Genomic DNA, 14,796 nt, shown 5'->3' with positions numbered 1-14,796 from the left:
ATTGAGACTCAGGTTGTTACTTTCGCACCATATCACACGATTTCCCCCCTCCTCTCTGTAGTGCGACTCATCGTTGTTGCTGATGAGGCCAATGACTGTCGTGTCATCTGCAAACTTGATGACCCTGTTGGAGCTGGATCTGGCCATGCAGTCGTGGGTCAGCAGTGTGAACAGGAGCGGGGCTGAGCACACAGCCCTGAGCTGAAATGATTCAGGTTTGCTACCCCTGACAGGTTGCCTCTGTGTTTGTGGATTCCTCACTTTAGAAACTCTATTTCCAACTAGTCCAAGGAAGTTTGATGCCTCTCTGAGCACTGGCCTCCCTGCCACCACCATCCCCCTTTCCCAAGGACTGCTATCTGCAAATCCCCTCTAATTTGCTATCTGCAAATCCCAAGGACTGGATCCTTCTGGGGTGGAATGACAGGAATGTTGCCCCTCCTTATGCCCCGAGGTGATTTTTTCCCCCTGCCGCTGTTGTCTGACCAGAAGTGCAGTGTTGTTATTCCCCGTGCCTTGCCTCAGTTGAAGTGTTAACGCACTTGAGTTTGCCTGGAAACTGTCCCAAGTGTCTGGGCAGCGCTGTAGCAATGTTGACATTGGCCGATAACTTTTGCTTGCTCACTTGTGTTGACAAGAGTGTGGGGGTGGGGTGAGAAAGTCACTAATTATTTGTACATTGACCTGGGAAATGCAATTACACATCCATAAGATTTATTTTTAACTCAAACTTTAATAGCCCTTCTGAATTCACCCAGAAACCAGGGTTTGGAAATACTGAATAAATGGATATTCACTGGTGTTTCTGTAATTAGAAGTCTTGTGGAATTATAGGTCTTAGATGAAGCACACAAATTAGTGTAATTGGTGCGAGAATCTCTCGGAATAGAAGGAAAATGAGATTCAGGTATCATTTGCACCGCACAGGAAGTGTGCAGGGTCCAACATTGTGCATTTGAGTAAAACGTCGCTTACTCCTTAATGTCACCTGATCTCTTGTCAACTTGCGGCATTTACTCTCTTAGGGTGGATTCAATAGTTCCAGGCTCAACCGTTCCATCGCTTTCCAAAAAAATATAGTGGGAGCAGAGAATTCTAAGCCGATTTACATTGTAAAGGAAACCATAAGAACATAAGAAATAGGAGCAGGAGTCGGTCGCCCGGCCTGTTGAGCCTGCTACACCATTCAATGCGATCAGATGATCGGCTCCTTGCCATCTCCCTGCCTTTTCCCCATATCCCTTAATTCCCCTACTATGAAAAAATCCATCCAACCTTGTCTTAAATATATTTACTGAGCGACTCCACTGCTTCAATGGGCAGCAAATTCCACAGATTCACCACCCACTGGGAAAAGCAGTTCCTCCTCCTCTCCATCCTAAATCGACTACCCTGAATCTGGAGATTATATCCCCTTGTTCTAGCCTTCCCCACCAATAGGAACAACCTACCCTCCTCAGTCTTATCTCTGCCTTTCATACTTGTATACGTTTCTATTAAGATCCCCTCTCATTCTTCTAAATTCAAGCGAGGACAAATCCAGACGACTCAATCTCTCCTCATAGACCAACCACCCTCATCTCTGGATAAGAACATAAGATTTAAAAGCATCAATAAGATCATGGCTGATCTGGTTGTGGACTCAGCTCCAGCTACCTGCCTTTTCACCATATTACTTAATTCTCCATTAAACATCTAACTGTGTCTTAAATATATTTAATGAGGGAAATCTCTACTGCTTCCTTGGTTGGAGAATTCAACAGATTCTCTGGGAAAGGAAGTTCCTCATCATCTTCATCTTAAATACACTCCCCCAAATCATGAGTCGACGTCCCTTCATTCTGGTCTGACCTCCCAGTAGAAACAACTTTCCTGCCTCTTATCAGTCTTATCAGTTATTTTCATAATTTGTACATTTTATAAGATGGCCTTCCACCCCGCACACAGCATCTTTCATCTCCCGTCGGGGAAGAGATACGGGATTATCAGAGCCACCAGGCTGAGGAACGGCTTCTTCCCGCGGGCAGTGAGAACACTGAACAACCAAACGGACTGTTCACACTAACCATCCGAGACTCTCATATTTATGAAACAGTATTTATTTGTACATATGAATACTTGTTGAACATATGTATTGTTTGTCTGTATGTGTGTTATGTCTGGTTGTGTGTCTGCGTGTTTTGCACCGAGGACCGGAGAACATGGTTTTGTCAGGTTGAACTTGTGCAATCAGATGGCAATAAACTTGACTTGAAGTCCCTTCTCAAATGATATATTAATATTTTAATTTTTATTTAGACATACAGCAGAGAAACAGGCCCCCTTTTGGATCACAAGCTCATTGCTGCCCAATTACACCCAATTGTCCTACTACCACCAGTATGTTTCGAATGGTGGGAGGAAACCGGAGCCCTTGGGGACAACCCACGCAGACATAGGGAGAAGTAAAAGAAAGCCCCATATGTGGATTCCACCATCTCCTTATTCCACATCGGCGTGGTGGTTAGCGCAATGGTGGTACAGTGCCAGCGATCGGGGCCGGAGTTTGATTCCCGCGCTGTCTGTAAGGAGTTTGTATGTTCTCCCTGTGTCTGCGTGATTTTACCCTGGTGGCTCTGGTTTCATCCCATCATTCAAAAGAGTACTGGGAGCAATTGGGCGGCACGGGCCCATGAGCCGAAATGGCCCGTTAATGCGCTGTATGGCTAAATTAACAAAGAAACAAGATGGCTGGAGGGAGTCAGGCATCATCTGTGGGTGGAAATAGTCAATGTTTTGGGACAGGGCCCTTCATCAAGACTAGTGGGACGGGAAGATTTCAGGTCTATAATGGAGGGGAATTAAAAGACTCTTTGGTTCGATGCATATGATGAAACTGTTATGTTAGGGCATGACTAAGAGAGCAAACCAGACAGAGTAAGTAATAACCCATCAGGTTTAAGATTCAGTGGTAAAGCATTTTGTTTGATCATTGCCAATACACATGTTGTCATATTGCCTGACAGATGAGGATGGTGTTTGGAACATTGGCCTTCATCAGTCGGAGTATCGAGCATGGAGGTTAGGAGGCCACATGGCAGTTGCATAAGATGTCGGTGATGCCCCATTTGGAGCATTGTGTTCAGTTTGAGCCCCCTTGCTCTCGAAAAGATGTAGTTGAGCTGGAGAAGGTGCAGGGATTTACGAGGTTGTTGGCCAGGACTCCGGGCTCTGCGCTGCAGAGAGAGGTTGGGCAGGCTAAGGCTTGATCCCTTTGTGTGCAGGGGAATGAGAGGGTGATCTCATAGAGGTGTACAAAATCATGAAAGGTATAGATCGGGTGAACACAGAGGGTGCATGGAATGGGCTGCCGTTGGAGGTCGTTGAGGCAGGTACTAAATTGGACAGCGCAGTTGGCGAAACGCTATTACAGCGCCAGTGATCGGGACGGGGATTCGAATCCCGCACTGTCTGTAAGGAGTTTGTACGTTCTCCCCAGGTCTGTGTGATTTTACCTTGGGGGGTGTAATGCACGTCGAATGAACCAAAGACGTTGATCCAAACCAAGCCTTTTATTAACTAAAAGACTGGAGCATATCACAGATAGGTTGACCAGTCCAGAATGACCTGGTCTGGCTAGGAGCAATGCTTTAAGACCTACCAGTAGGTGTGGCTACACTCTCAGCCAATCACAGTCATCCTAAACTACCATCTGTACATATGTACATATACACATTGGTGATAGAATCTGTAATATCACAGTGGTGGTGGGGGGGGGGTGGTTTGGTTTCATCCCATCATTCAAAAAGTACTGAGTCCAATTGGGTGGCATGGCCCCGAGGCCTGAAAGGACCCCTTACTGAACAGTATGCCTAATTTTTTTTTAAAAATTGCATTTAACTGTAAATGAAATTGATTGATACATTGATAGCGTGGGTTTAGAGGGATAGGGTAAATGTAAAAACACCATGCTGGAGAAACGTAGCAGGTCAAACAGGTTGGCGGGAGCCGAACGGCTGGGTGACTCTGTGACTCTAAAAGAATAAATATGTTAATTGGGTGGAAACCAAATTTGGCTGTTGTTTCCCCTGCCTCCAGATCCAGCTATAATTTAAGGTTTGTTCAAGGTCAGGGTTTGTTTTCCTGTGAAGTTGACCATTTCTCTTGACACTGTGCATGCTCTGCAGTTATCTCTTTGTTTATGGGTGTTCCCACTATTCAACTGCGCACTGGATAGAAAATTTCCTCCTTGCATGTTGTAAACTTTTCCTCAATATCCTTGTGAGATGAAGCATTACCATTATGTGGCCTCAATCTTCTCTGCATTTGTAATACACCCATGCTCTTTGATGCAAAATGTGAGGATTTAATGCACAGAGCTGAGAATCCAAATATGATCAAGATTTGATTGGAATTTAAATAAAAAAAACAATCGGGCAGTGAAAATAGTGACAATTTCAGATCAAAGAACCTGCAGATGCAGAAACTTTTACACCTGAGTTCTGGTATCTGGAGTTTTTTTTTCATTTTTAATTTAATGGACCACAACACATTGGGATCATAGACACTCGTCACACTGGACAACAATTTTTTTTTACAGAAGGTTTGCTTCCTGAAAAAGAATTGGGGATTATGATAGACTGAACACAAAGATCATTTCAGATTTGCAGTGTGTCATGTGGGAAGTTGGAGAAACATTAAATGAGCTTTTATTGAATTTAGCATGACGTTTTGCCGCTGATTTTCATTTGTACTCAGCATCTGATGCCTCTCATGTCAGTGTGCAACAGTAGTCGGTCAGCGTTGATGGATTCCAATTGCCCTGATCCCGCTTTTCCACGGTCGCAATGCCCCGGTGAAACCTTTCACCATGTTCATCACTGACTGCGCCAAGATCAGCAGGGAAGGAGTCCAAGTGCGGATGCAGAAAATGAATTTTCAACGACATGTTGCCCTTCATGTTTGAAGCATGTTGTCAATCAGCTGGATGTAGTTTGGTTCTCTGTAGATGCCAAGAAATTTCTCAACATCTTTAAATGCTTTCCATGTTACTTTCTCTGACCTCACTAGCAGATATGTGAGCCTGCACCTGAGTACATGGCCAGGCATGGTTGGATTGACCAAAGCTTGCTTTGTGGGCAATATACTAGTAGACATAAAACATGACAGGAAATGCCAACAAAAAGGTAGGAAAATTGAAGGGTGATTCCTATAATAAGCAGTTCAAAATCTATAAAATATACCAAAAGTGTTCTAGAAGCAAGATCTTTGTTGTCCAATGTTATCAAAGCCCTTGCAAAGAAAACAGGCTAATTATCCACCACCCTTCATCCCTCTCGGTCTACCTGTCACTTTCTGAGCTCCTTTTTATTTAACCCTCCACATGTGAAGTGTTCAATTTAGTGACTGGGCCAATCCCAGGAAAGACAGGTTCACGTTCTCTAACTGGCCGCATGAACTCATCCTCTGATTGACCCACACAATTTATACCCATTGCACTCTTGGCCTCACCTTATTGTGGATCTACACCTCCCCTGACTTTTACTGCAACTTTAAAAACAAAATTATTTTCCCTTTCCCTTTTCAGATGAAGAGATTTCAACCTGAAATGTTTATTTTTCTACATATTTATAAATTTAGAGTTTAGGACATTTTCAGGAAGCCTTTCTTTTCACAAATGTTGGGGGGTGGGGGAGTGGATTTTTATCCTTGATCAGTAGTAATTTTTGAACCCTACTTCAAAAATCTAGTTCCACTGTGATTAATGGGGTTATTTGCACATTTAGTGAGTATAACCAAGGATTGGGAATATCTAACTCTAGTGGATTTTTGGAAAATGCTGGAACTAATTTTGACAGATTATTAATGTGGCCTTATATAGAGGACGTGGAAGCAAGGAACGTAAAAAAATGATGATACTGAATTAATTATTGCCTCATTTAACTCATAATTTTCAACCACAATAAACAAGGACCAATTTCTTTGGCTTGGCTTCGCGGACGAAGATTTATGGAGGGGGTAAAAAGTCCACGTCAGCTGCAGGCTCGTTTGTGGCTGACAAGTCCGATGCGGGACAGGCAGACACGATTGCAGCGGTTGCAAGGGAAAATTGGTTGGTTGGGGTTGGGTGTTGGGTTTTTCCTCCTTTGCCTTTTGTCAGTGAGGTGGGCTCTGCGGTCTTCTTCAAAGGAGGTTGCTGCCCGCCAAACTGTGAGGCGCCAAGATGCACGGTTTGAGGCGTTATCAGCCCACTGGTGGTGGTCAATGTGGCAGGCACCAAGAGATTTCTTTAGGCAGTCCTTGTACCTTTTCTTTGGTGCACCTCTGTCACGGTGGCCAGTGGAGAGCTCGCCATATAACACGATCTTGGGAAGGCGATGGTCCTCCATTCTGGAGACGTGACCCACCCAGCGCAGCTGGATCTTCAGCAGCGTGGACTCGATGCTGTCGACCTCTGCCATCTCGAGTACTTCGACGTTAGGGATGAAAGCGCTCCAATGGATGTTGAGGATGGAGCGGAGACAACGCTGGTGGAAGCGTTCTAGGAGCCGTAGGTGGTGCCGGTAGAGGACCCATGATTCGGAGCCGAACAGGAGTGTGGGTATGACAACGGCTCTGTATACACTTATCTTTGTGAGGTTTTTCAGTTGGTTGTTTTTCCAGACTCTTTTGTGTAGTCTTCCAAAGGCGCTATTTGCCTTGGCGAGTCTGTTGTCTATCTCATTGTCGATCCTTGCATCTGATGAAATGGTGCAGCCGAGATAGGTAAACTGGTTGACCGTTTTGAGTTTTGTGTGCCCGATGGAGATGTGGGGGGGCTGGTAGTCATGGTGGGGAGCTGGCTGATGGAGGACCTCAGTTTTCTTCAGGCTGACTTCCAGGCCAAACATTTTGGCAGTTTCCGCAAAGCAGGACGTCAAGCGCTGAAGAGCTGGCTCTGAATGGGCAACTAAAGCGGCATCATCTGCAAAGAGTAGTTCACGGACAAGTTTCTCTTGTGTCTTGGTGTGAGCTTGCAGGCGCCTCAGATTGAAGAGACTGCCATCCGTGCGGTACCGGATGTAAACAGCGTCTTCATTGTTGGGGTCTTTCATGGCTTGGTTCAGCATCATGCTGAAGAAGATTGAAAAGAGGGTTGGTGCGAGAACACAGCCTTGCTTCACGCCATTGTTAATGGAGAAGGGTTCAGAGAGCTCATTGCTGTATCTGACCCGACCTTGTTGGTTTTCGTGCAGTTGGATAATCATGTTGAGGAACTTTGGGGGACATCCGATGCGCTCTAGTATTTGCCAAAGCCCTTTCCTGCTCACGGTGTCGAAGGCTTTGGTGAGGTCAAAAAAGGTGATGTAGAGTCCTTTGTTTTGTTCTCTGCACTTTTCTTGGAGCTGTCTGAGGGCAAAGACCATGTCAGTGGTTCCTCTGTTTGCGCGAAAGCCGCACTGTGATTCTGGGAGAATATTCTTGGCGACACTAGGTATTATTAATAACCAATACAAACTAGAGAAACAGCAAGGGCGACACTTTTGGCATTGCGTTTAGCGCAACGCTATTACAGAGCCAGCGACCCACGAGTTTATATATTCCACCCATGTCCACGTGGGTTTCTTCTGGTTGCACTGATTTCCTCCCACATTCCAAAGGTGTACAGGATTAATAGCTTAATTGGTCACAGGGGTATAATTGAGTGGTACAGGCCCATGGGCAGGAAGGATCTGTATATCTAAATTAAATTAACATCTCATATTCCACCTTGGTTGAATGCAGCCCAGTAGTATAAACACTGAATTTTTCAAGTAATCCTTAAATCCTTTTCTCCCCTCAGATCTGCCCATTTTTTCCCTTTCCTATATCCATGTCCAACCTCCCTTTTCCCTTCCTCCTCCTGGTTTCTTCCACTGACCACCCAGCAGACACCCTCCTCTATCTGTCCTTCATCTCTCTTCTAATGGTTCCAGCACTTGTTCGCTTTTGCGTCCCTGCTTGTATCACCTTCCCCCCCCCCCCCACCCAACCACTGTCTCCGTCTTTCACCCTGACCTTCTACCACCTAGCTCCATCCAGTTCAGTGGTCCTCAACATTTTCTTCCCACTCACATTCTTTGGCTTGGCTTCGCGGACGAAGATTTATGGAGGGGGTAAAAGTCCACGTCAGCTGCAGGCTCGTTTGTGGCTGACAACTTTAAGTAATCCCTACACCATCGGGACACCACAATTATTAAGGGATTGTTTAAGGTGGGATGTGGGCGAAAATAAAAAGTTTGAAAACTACTGTTATAATCGTCCCTAAATGACTCATTTTCATAACTCCAAAGGAAATGGGCCATTGACAATTTTTCTCAAGCAAAATATTTGAGTAACAATTGAGTCTAGAGCAGTGTTTCTCAACCTTCCCTTCCCATTAACATCTCACCTTAAGCAATTCCTTACTAACCACAGAGCAGTGATAGCATTGGGATGACTTAAAGTGGAATGTGAGTGGAAAGAAAAAGGTTGAGAACCACTGATCTAGTTCCAACCTCATCCGCCCACATTTCACGAGCAGGATTCCCCCTTCTCCACCTCCATCTTGTCCAAAGTGTTCTCATCTCTCCCTACATTGTATAATGTCTATGACAATAAACTCATTATCACTAAATATATGATCTCTTTTTAATTTAATTTAATTTAATTTGGATTATCATGTGCTGTGTAGGTCACTTGACGATACAAAATATATCAATATTGAAAGAGTGCAGAGAAGATTCACTTGGATATTTCCGGGACTTGAGGAACTGAGTTACAGGGAAAGGTTAAACAGTTTAGGATTTTATTCCCTGGAGCAGAGAAGAATGAGGGGAGTTTTGATCGAGGGGAAAGAGTAAATGTAGGTAGGCTTTTTCCACTGAAGGTAGGTGTGGTACAAAACCAGAGAACGTGGGTTAAGGGTGAAGGGGGAGAAGTTTAGGAGGAACATTAGGAGGAACTTCTTCACATAGAGAGAGTTAGGGGTGTGAAAGGAGCTGCCAGCTGAAGTGGTGAATGCACGCTCAATTTTAACATGTAAGAAAACTTTGGACAGGTACATGGATGGGAAGGATATGGAATAGGCGCAGGACAGTGGGACTAGGCAGAATAATACTCTAGCACAGACTAGAAGGGCTGAAGGGCCTGTTTTCTGCACTTCAATGTTCAATGGCTTGATTATATTATAGTAATTTCTAACAAAATGCCTGTTTGGCTGCAGCAAGTAGGAATTTTCTTGCATAATTTTTGGTAATCAGCTCATTATCATTTAGTATATCCTTAAAACTTACTGCACCTTTGGTCTGGCATGCTACATGTTCTGTGGCCTTGATATGTGGTACCCTGAAAGGAGTTCCATCATGGAATGCATCGATGGATTTGTTTCTGCATCTGAGATTGACCAGCTGGCAAGACCATTTTCAACTTTTATTTGTTGTAGGTAAGCTTCCAAAATTTAAGGTAATTGCAATGAAAGTTATCATGTTATTCAAGATTCAAGATTATTTTATTGTTTATGCAATAAGACAGAAAAATGTGATGTGACACGGAATCTCTTTTAGTCTGCCGTAAGGCAGAAATCGCTAGCGCCCCTTACAGCCAGAGAAAGAGAAGCAAAAGAGAGTCCCCCCCCCCAAGAGTCACCGAGTGTCCGTGGTTTCGCCCCGCAGCGCTCCCGCAGCCTCTGCAGCCTCACAGCCTTCAGTCCAAACCATCAGCAACCAGATGCAAACCTCTGACATGATCAGGAAGCCTCCAACGCCCTCTCGTGTCCCGGTTCTATTACTTAGTACCCCTTCAGCCAGTCTCCAGCAGCTCGCAGCCTGCGCGAGTTCCTTGCCTCAATTAAATCAGCATCAAAGGAATTTGAAGGTGATAATGCACTTGTACATTTATTCTTCTGTTTTCACCTGGCCTTAGTTTTTGCTAACTCTTCACAATGACCTCAAACCTGTTGAATTCAAAAGCATATACTGTATATCACCATGGGAGAGTTATTGTCTGTAAGTGGGTGGAGTTACTTGCAATCAAGCCTATCGTAGCATCTTCTAATCTCACGCTGAGCCCAATCTTGGCATGGTTCTTAATGTACTGTTTACAAGCACAGATAAAAGAAAAGGGGAAATTATACAGGAGTAAGGATTTCCTTGAAGTCATTCAAACTTCCTTTCGTTATCGTCCACGTCACCGCTTGCCTTTTACGTGAGAATGTCAGTGTAGGCATTTTAACTTAATAATTTCCAAGTCGAATAGATTTCAGGGCTTTTAAGAGTCAGGTAAGCAAGTTTCTGGACTTGGAAATTACACTGGACAACAAAGATCTTGCTTCCTGAACGCTTTTGGGTGCATTTTGTGGATTTTGGGCTGATCACGAAAACCACCTTAAAATGTATGGTACTTTTTTTTGAGATATAACCTATTTTGTGATTTTCTATCATATTTTAAGTTTACAAGTATATTGCCCACAAAGCGAGCTGTTTTGGTCAGTCTGGGCATGCACTCAGTGCAGGTGCTATGTAAATGTTGTCTTTGGCCTGGGCAGGCTTAGTCAGGATAGATGCAGACAGGTTATAGAAACAGCTCACAAGCCCAGGTGCTGTGCATTACATTGATTATTGACTGTATGCATGTTGATGCACATGCTTCAAGCATACAACACCATGAAGTGTAATATGTCATCTTCTGCATCCGCACTTGGACGTCTTCCCCGTTGATCTGGGTGCAGTCAGTGACCAACACGGTGAAAGGTTTCACCGGAACATTGCAACCATGGAAAAGTGGGATCAGGGCAACTGGAATCCATCAATGCTGGCCGACTACTGTTGCACACTGACATGAGAAGCATCATTGACTGAGTACAAACGAAAATTAGCGGCAAAAAATTTTTAGGTCAGTTGAACTAACGTCATGCATTAACTAAAAGTTAATCTAATGTTTCTCCAGCTTCCGACGTGTTACAGCAAATCTGAAAATATCTTTGTGTTCAGCTTGAAGATGTCGATCATAATTCCCAATTTTTTTCAAGAAGCAAACGTTTGGAAAAATTTGTTATCCTGCATTATTGGATTTATCTACGATGAGCAACGTTCCTGAATCTGTTTCAAGGTGAACCTGGAGGGTTCCAATGTGAAATTCTGATGATTCAAAATCTGGGGCATCAAACTGGCCTGGAACTCGGAGGGCTTAAGCTGTCACAGTCAAGTCTGAGGTTTTAAATCCTCACGATACATAACACACAGGACTGAATTTTGAGCCCTCCGCTGATATCAGTGCTCAAAGGGTTAATGTTTCACTGAAGTATTAGGTCTGAGATTGGGATGTGGAATGAGAGAATGCACAGTACTTGTTTGTCCAAGCAACAGCAATCACTCTGCCGATAAAATTCTGTCTACCTCTTAAAAGGAGGTGTCAACAAAATCCTGTGTTCTCCCCCTATTAAAAAGAGGAGATCGTTCTCTCTGCATCTGAAGAGGAGTATGTCTGTTTGCTTATCAGTATGCAAATTTAGTGTACAATCTCGACAATACCTCGGCTATGGAGGGAGAATAGCATCACTTGTGTGAAGCTGAAATTTCACTGCAAGACAAACTCCCCTTCATCATCCAGCAGGATATCTGGTTGATATCGATCATCTTCATATCTATTTAAATTGAAATTTAAATGTACAGCAGTGTAACAGGCCTTTCCGGCCCACGATTCAATGCCTCCCCCCCACCCCCAAATACACCAATTGACCTATAATCCTCTACTACCCCATACGCTTTTTGGAGGGTGGGAGGAAACCGGAGCACCCGGAGGAAACCCACACAGACATGGGGAGAACGTACACGCTCCTTCCAGGCAGTGCGGGATTCGAACTCAGGTCGGTGGCGCTGTAACTGCATTGCGCTGTGTCGCCCTATTTTGAGATAACATCTCGTTTTCCACGTCCCCAGAAGTGGAAATTCTCAGCTTTTCCCTTAATTTAAAGTAGATCAACGTGGAGAAAAAAAAGGACTATATATATATATTCTCTTTTCTTTAGGGCATAACCTTGGAACCATTTTAAAATTGTTTTGGTTTTTTTCCTTATCTGTGTGAAGCAAGTGTTGAATCCTTTGCATGTTCCCTGGCCAATCCTGCATTATCAACACCGAAGAGTGAGTTCACATCATCCCATAACCTTGATGGCACCAGTGTCATGAAAGCCTTGCGAGTCCTTCTGCCACGGAGATACTGCATTACTGCTGATGTCTCCGGGATGAGCCGGAGGTGTTATCTGCTGTTTCATATTTGACATTGTGTTACTGATAGGTGGAATGTGGGATGGCCACTCTCCTCTTCCCTTTGGAACACTGAGCTGTGATGACTCAGGAATGGAATTCCACACATTGGGTACGTCAGTAGCTTTTTCCAGACGACAGCGAAGGTTTTGCCCACTGCTAGGGAGGGGAAGCAGAATGTCTCCTAATAAGAGAAAAGGAGTGTGGCCTCTACTGTGGCCTTTCACTGACAATCAAGGCATCCTCAGCACAGACCAACATGCCCCAATGACCATGCAATCATTGGATGACAGAGGAAGGATTCAAACCAGAGTGCCACATCGCTCAGAGACACAGGCAGGGAGATGGATGTAACTCTCCAAATTCATTACTGCATATGCCTGTCTTGAAAGCCTCCCTGGATCTCATTCCCTTAAATAAGAAGGTTTTCTTCCAGGCACAATTCCTGCAGAAACTGGCTGCATAGTTTTATTTCTGGGAAACAGGGGGAGGGTCTCATTTTTTATATCTAAAATTTGGATATAAAACAAATGATTTAATTTTTTTTAGAAGGAAAGCCCTGTAACAGGCCCTTCCAGCCCACGAGTCCGTGCTGCCCAAATACAGGACCAATTAACCTCCACCCCCCCCCTCCCATATGTTTCGAAGGGTGGGAGCATCCAAAAGAAACCAACGCAGACTCGGGGGAGAACGTACAAACTCCTTACAGACAGCGCCAGATTCGAACCCAGGTTGCTGGAGCTGTAGTGATGTTGCACTAACAGCTACACTAACCGTGCCGTACTAACTGGTACTCTACCTCAGCAGGCACAAAGTAAAGACTGTGCGAGCGAAGTTCTAAGACAGGGGTAGCCAACCTTTTCATTTTTAATTTAGACATACAGCACGGTAACAGGCCATTTCAGCCCACGAGTCCATGCTGGGGTGTAGGTTCATTGGGCGGCACGGACTCGTGGGCCGAAATGGCCTGTTACCGTGCCTATATTAAAAATCAGAAGGTTGGCCACCCCTGTTCTAAGCTAACTCTCCAGTGCACTCATGGCAGTGCTGCATTGTCAAAGATGCCTTCTTTTGGTTCAGATGTGAAATCTAAATCTTGCTTGCTCTTCCAGATTGTAGTAAAGGATGTTATGGAAATATTTCAAAGAGTGGGTGATGGGACTGGCTGTTTCTCCCAATTGTCACAGTCAATATTTATCCCTCAGTCAACATCAGTAAATCAAATGTGGCCTTCTCCACATCAGAGAGACTGGACGCAGACTGGGAGATTGCTTCGCTGAGCACCTTCGCTGTGTCCGCATCAGGGGTCTGGGACCGTCATTTCAATTCCGTGCCCCACTCCTGCACTGACTTGTCTGTTCATGGCCTGATGTGCTGTCAAACAAAGGCCACCCGTAAACTGGAGGAGCAACACCTAATATTTTGTCTAGGTGCCGTGTGGCATTAGCATAGCCTTCTCCGGTTTCTGCTAGCCCACTTGCTGTTCTCCCTCTCCTCACCATCCCTCCGTCAACTTTCCGCTAGCTCTCCACCCCCTTCCCTCTCCATTCACAGAGCCACCCCCCTGCCCCCTGTTTGCAGATGTGCCTTTCCTCCTTTATCCACCTATTGTCTCCTGTCTGTGGAGCTGTGCTCACCCCTCCCCCTGTTGTTCATGCACCTGCCTACAGCTTTTCATCCTTTGATGAAGGGTTCAAGCCTGAAAGGTTGGTTATGTAACTTTATATCTGTTAAATAAAGGGGAATGTTTGATCTGCTGAGTTTCTCCAGCATCATATTTTACTTCAATGTGTAGCACTTTCTCCTGTTTTACTCATTATTTTAATCAAATATTCTTTGTTGCTTGATTGGTTATTGTGTTTTCCACATTGCAGAAATGAAGGCATTTCATGGATGTATCATTACTATGTAGAGACCTACTGAGCCATAAAGTGTACAATACGGATGCAATCTACCTCTTTTATTCCAAGGCAGATGTAACCCAAATTACATTTGGCAAAAATAGGGAGTAAAGCGTATTCTCATGCAACCAAACCAGATGAATGGTTAATATAGAAAATGTCCTGAAAATTTATTTTGAAATGGTTGTGGATTCCTCAGTATTCAAGTGGAAAAGTGTGTTGAAAAATTGAATTGAATTGTTTATTTGACACATAAATTGTTTATTTAACACAGTAGGAAGCTTTGTTTACCGTAACCGTAATTCAGTGTGTGAAATTGCTCATTTTGGCTTCAATTCTCTGGAATATTTTAAGATCCTGTTGCCCACTTGAATGTCCTTGAAAAGTTTCTTAATTTTTCTTTGGCTCTTGTCCCAACTCAGCTTCCATTTCAATTATTCTGTGCTTTCAGAGCAAATATACACCCCTGTTCCAGTTAGTTCCAGGCAAGTATACAACCCTGTTACAATCAGTACACAGCCCAATTACAGATAGTCCCAGGCAAGTACACAGCTCTATTACAGATTGTTCAGGACAAATACACGCCCCTATTACAGATAGTCCCAGGCAAGTACACAACCCTGTACAATCAATACTCAGCTCTATTACAGATA

Source organism: Narcine bancroftii, chromosome 2 (assembly GCF_036971445.1).
Source record: "Narcine bancroftii isolate sNarBan1 chromosome 2, sNarBan1.hap1, whole genome shotgun sequence".
Classification (NCBI taxonomy): domain Eukaryota; kingdom Metazoa; phylum Chordata; class Chondrichthyes; order Torpediniformes; family Narcinidae; genus Narcine; species Narcine bancroftii.
The sequence above is the reverse complement of the archived record's forward strand: the minus strand, read 5'-3'. Positions refer to the sequence as shown.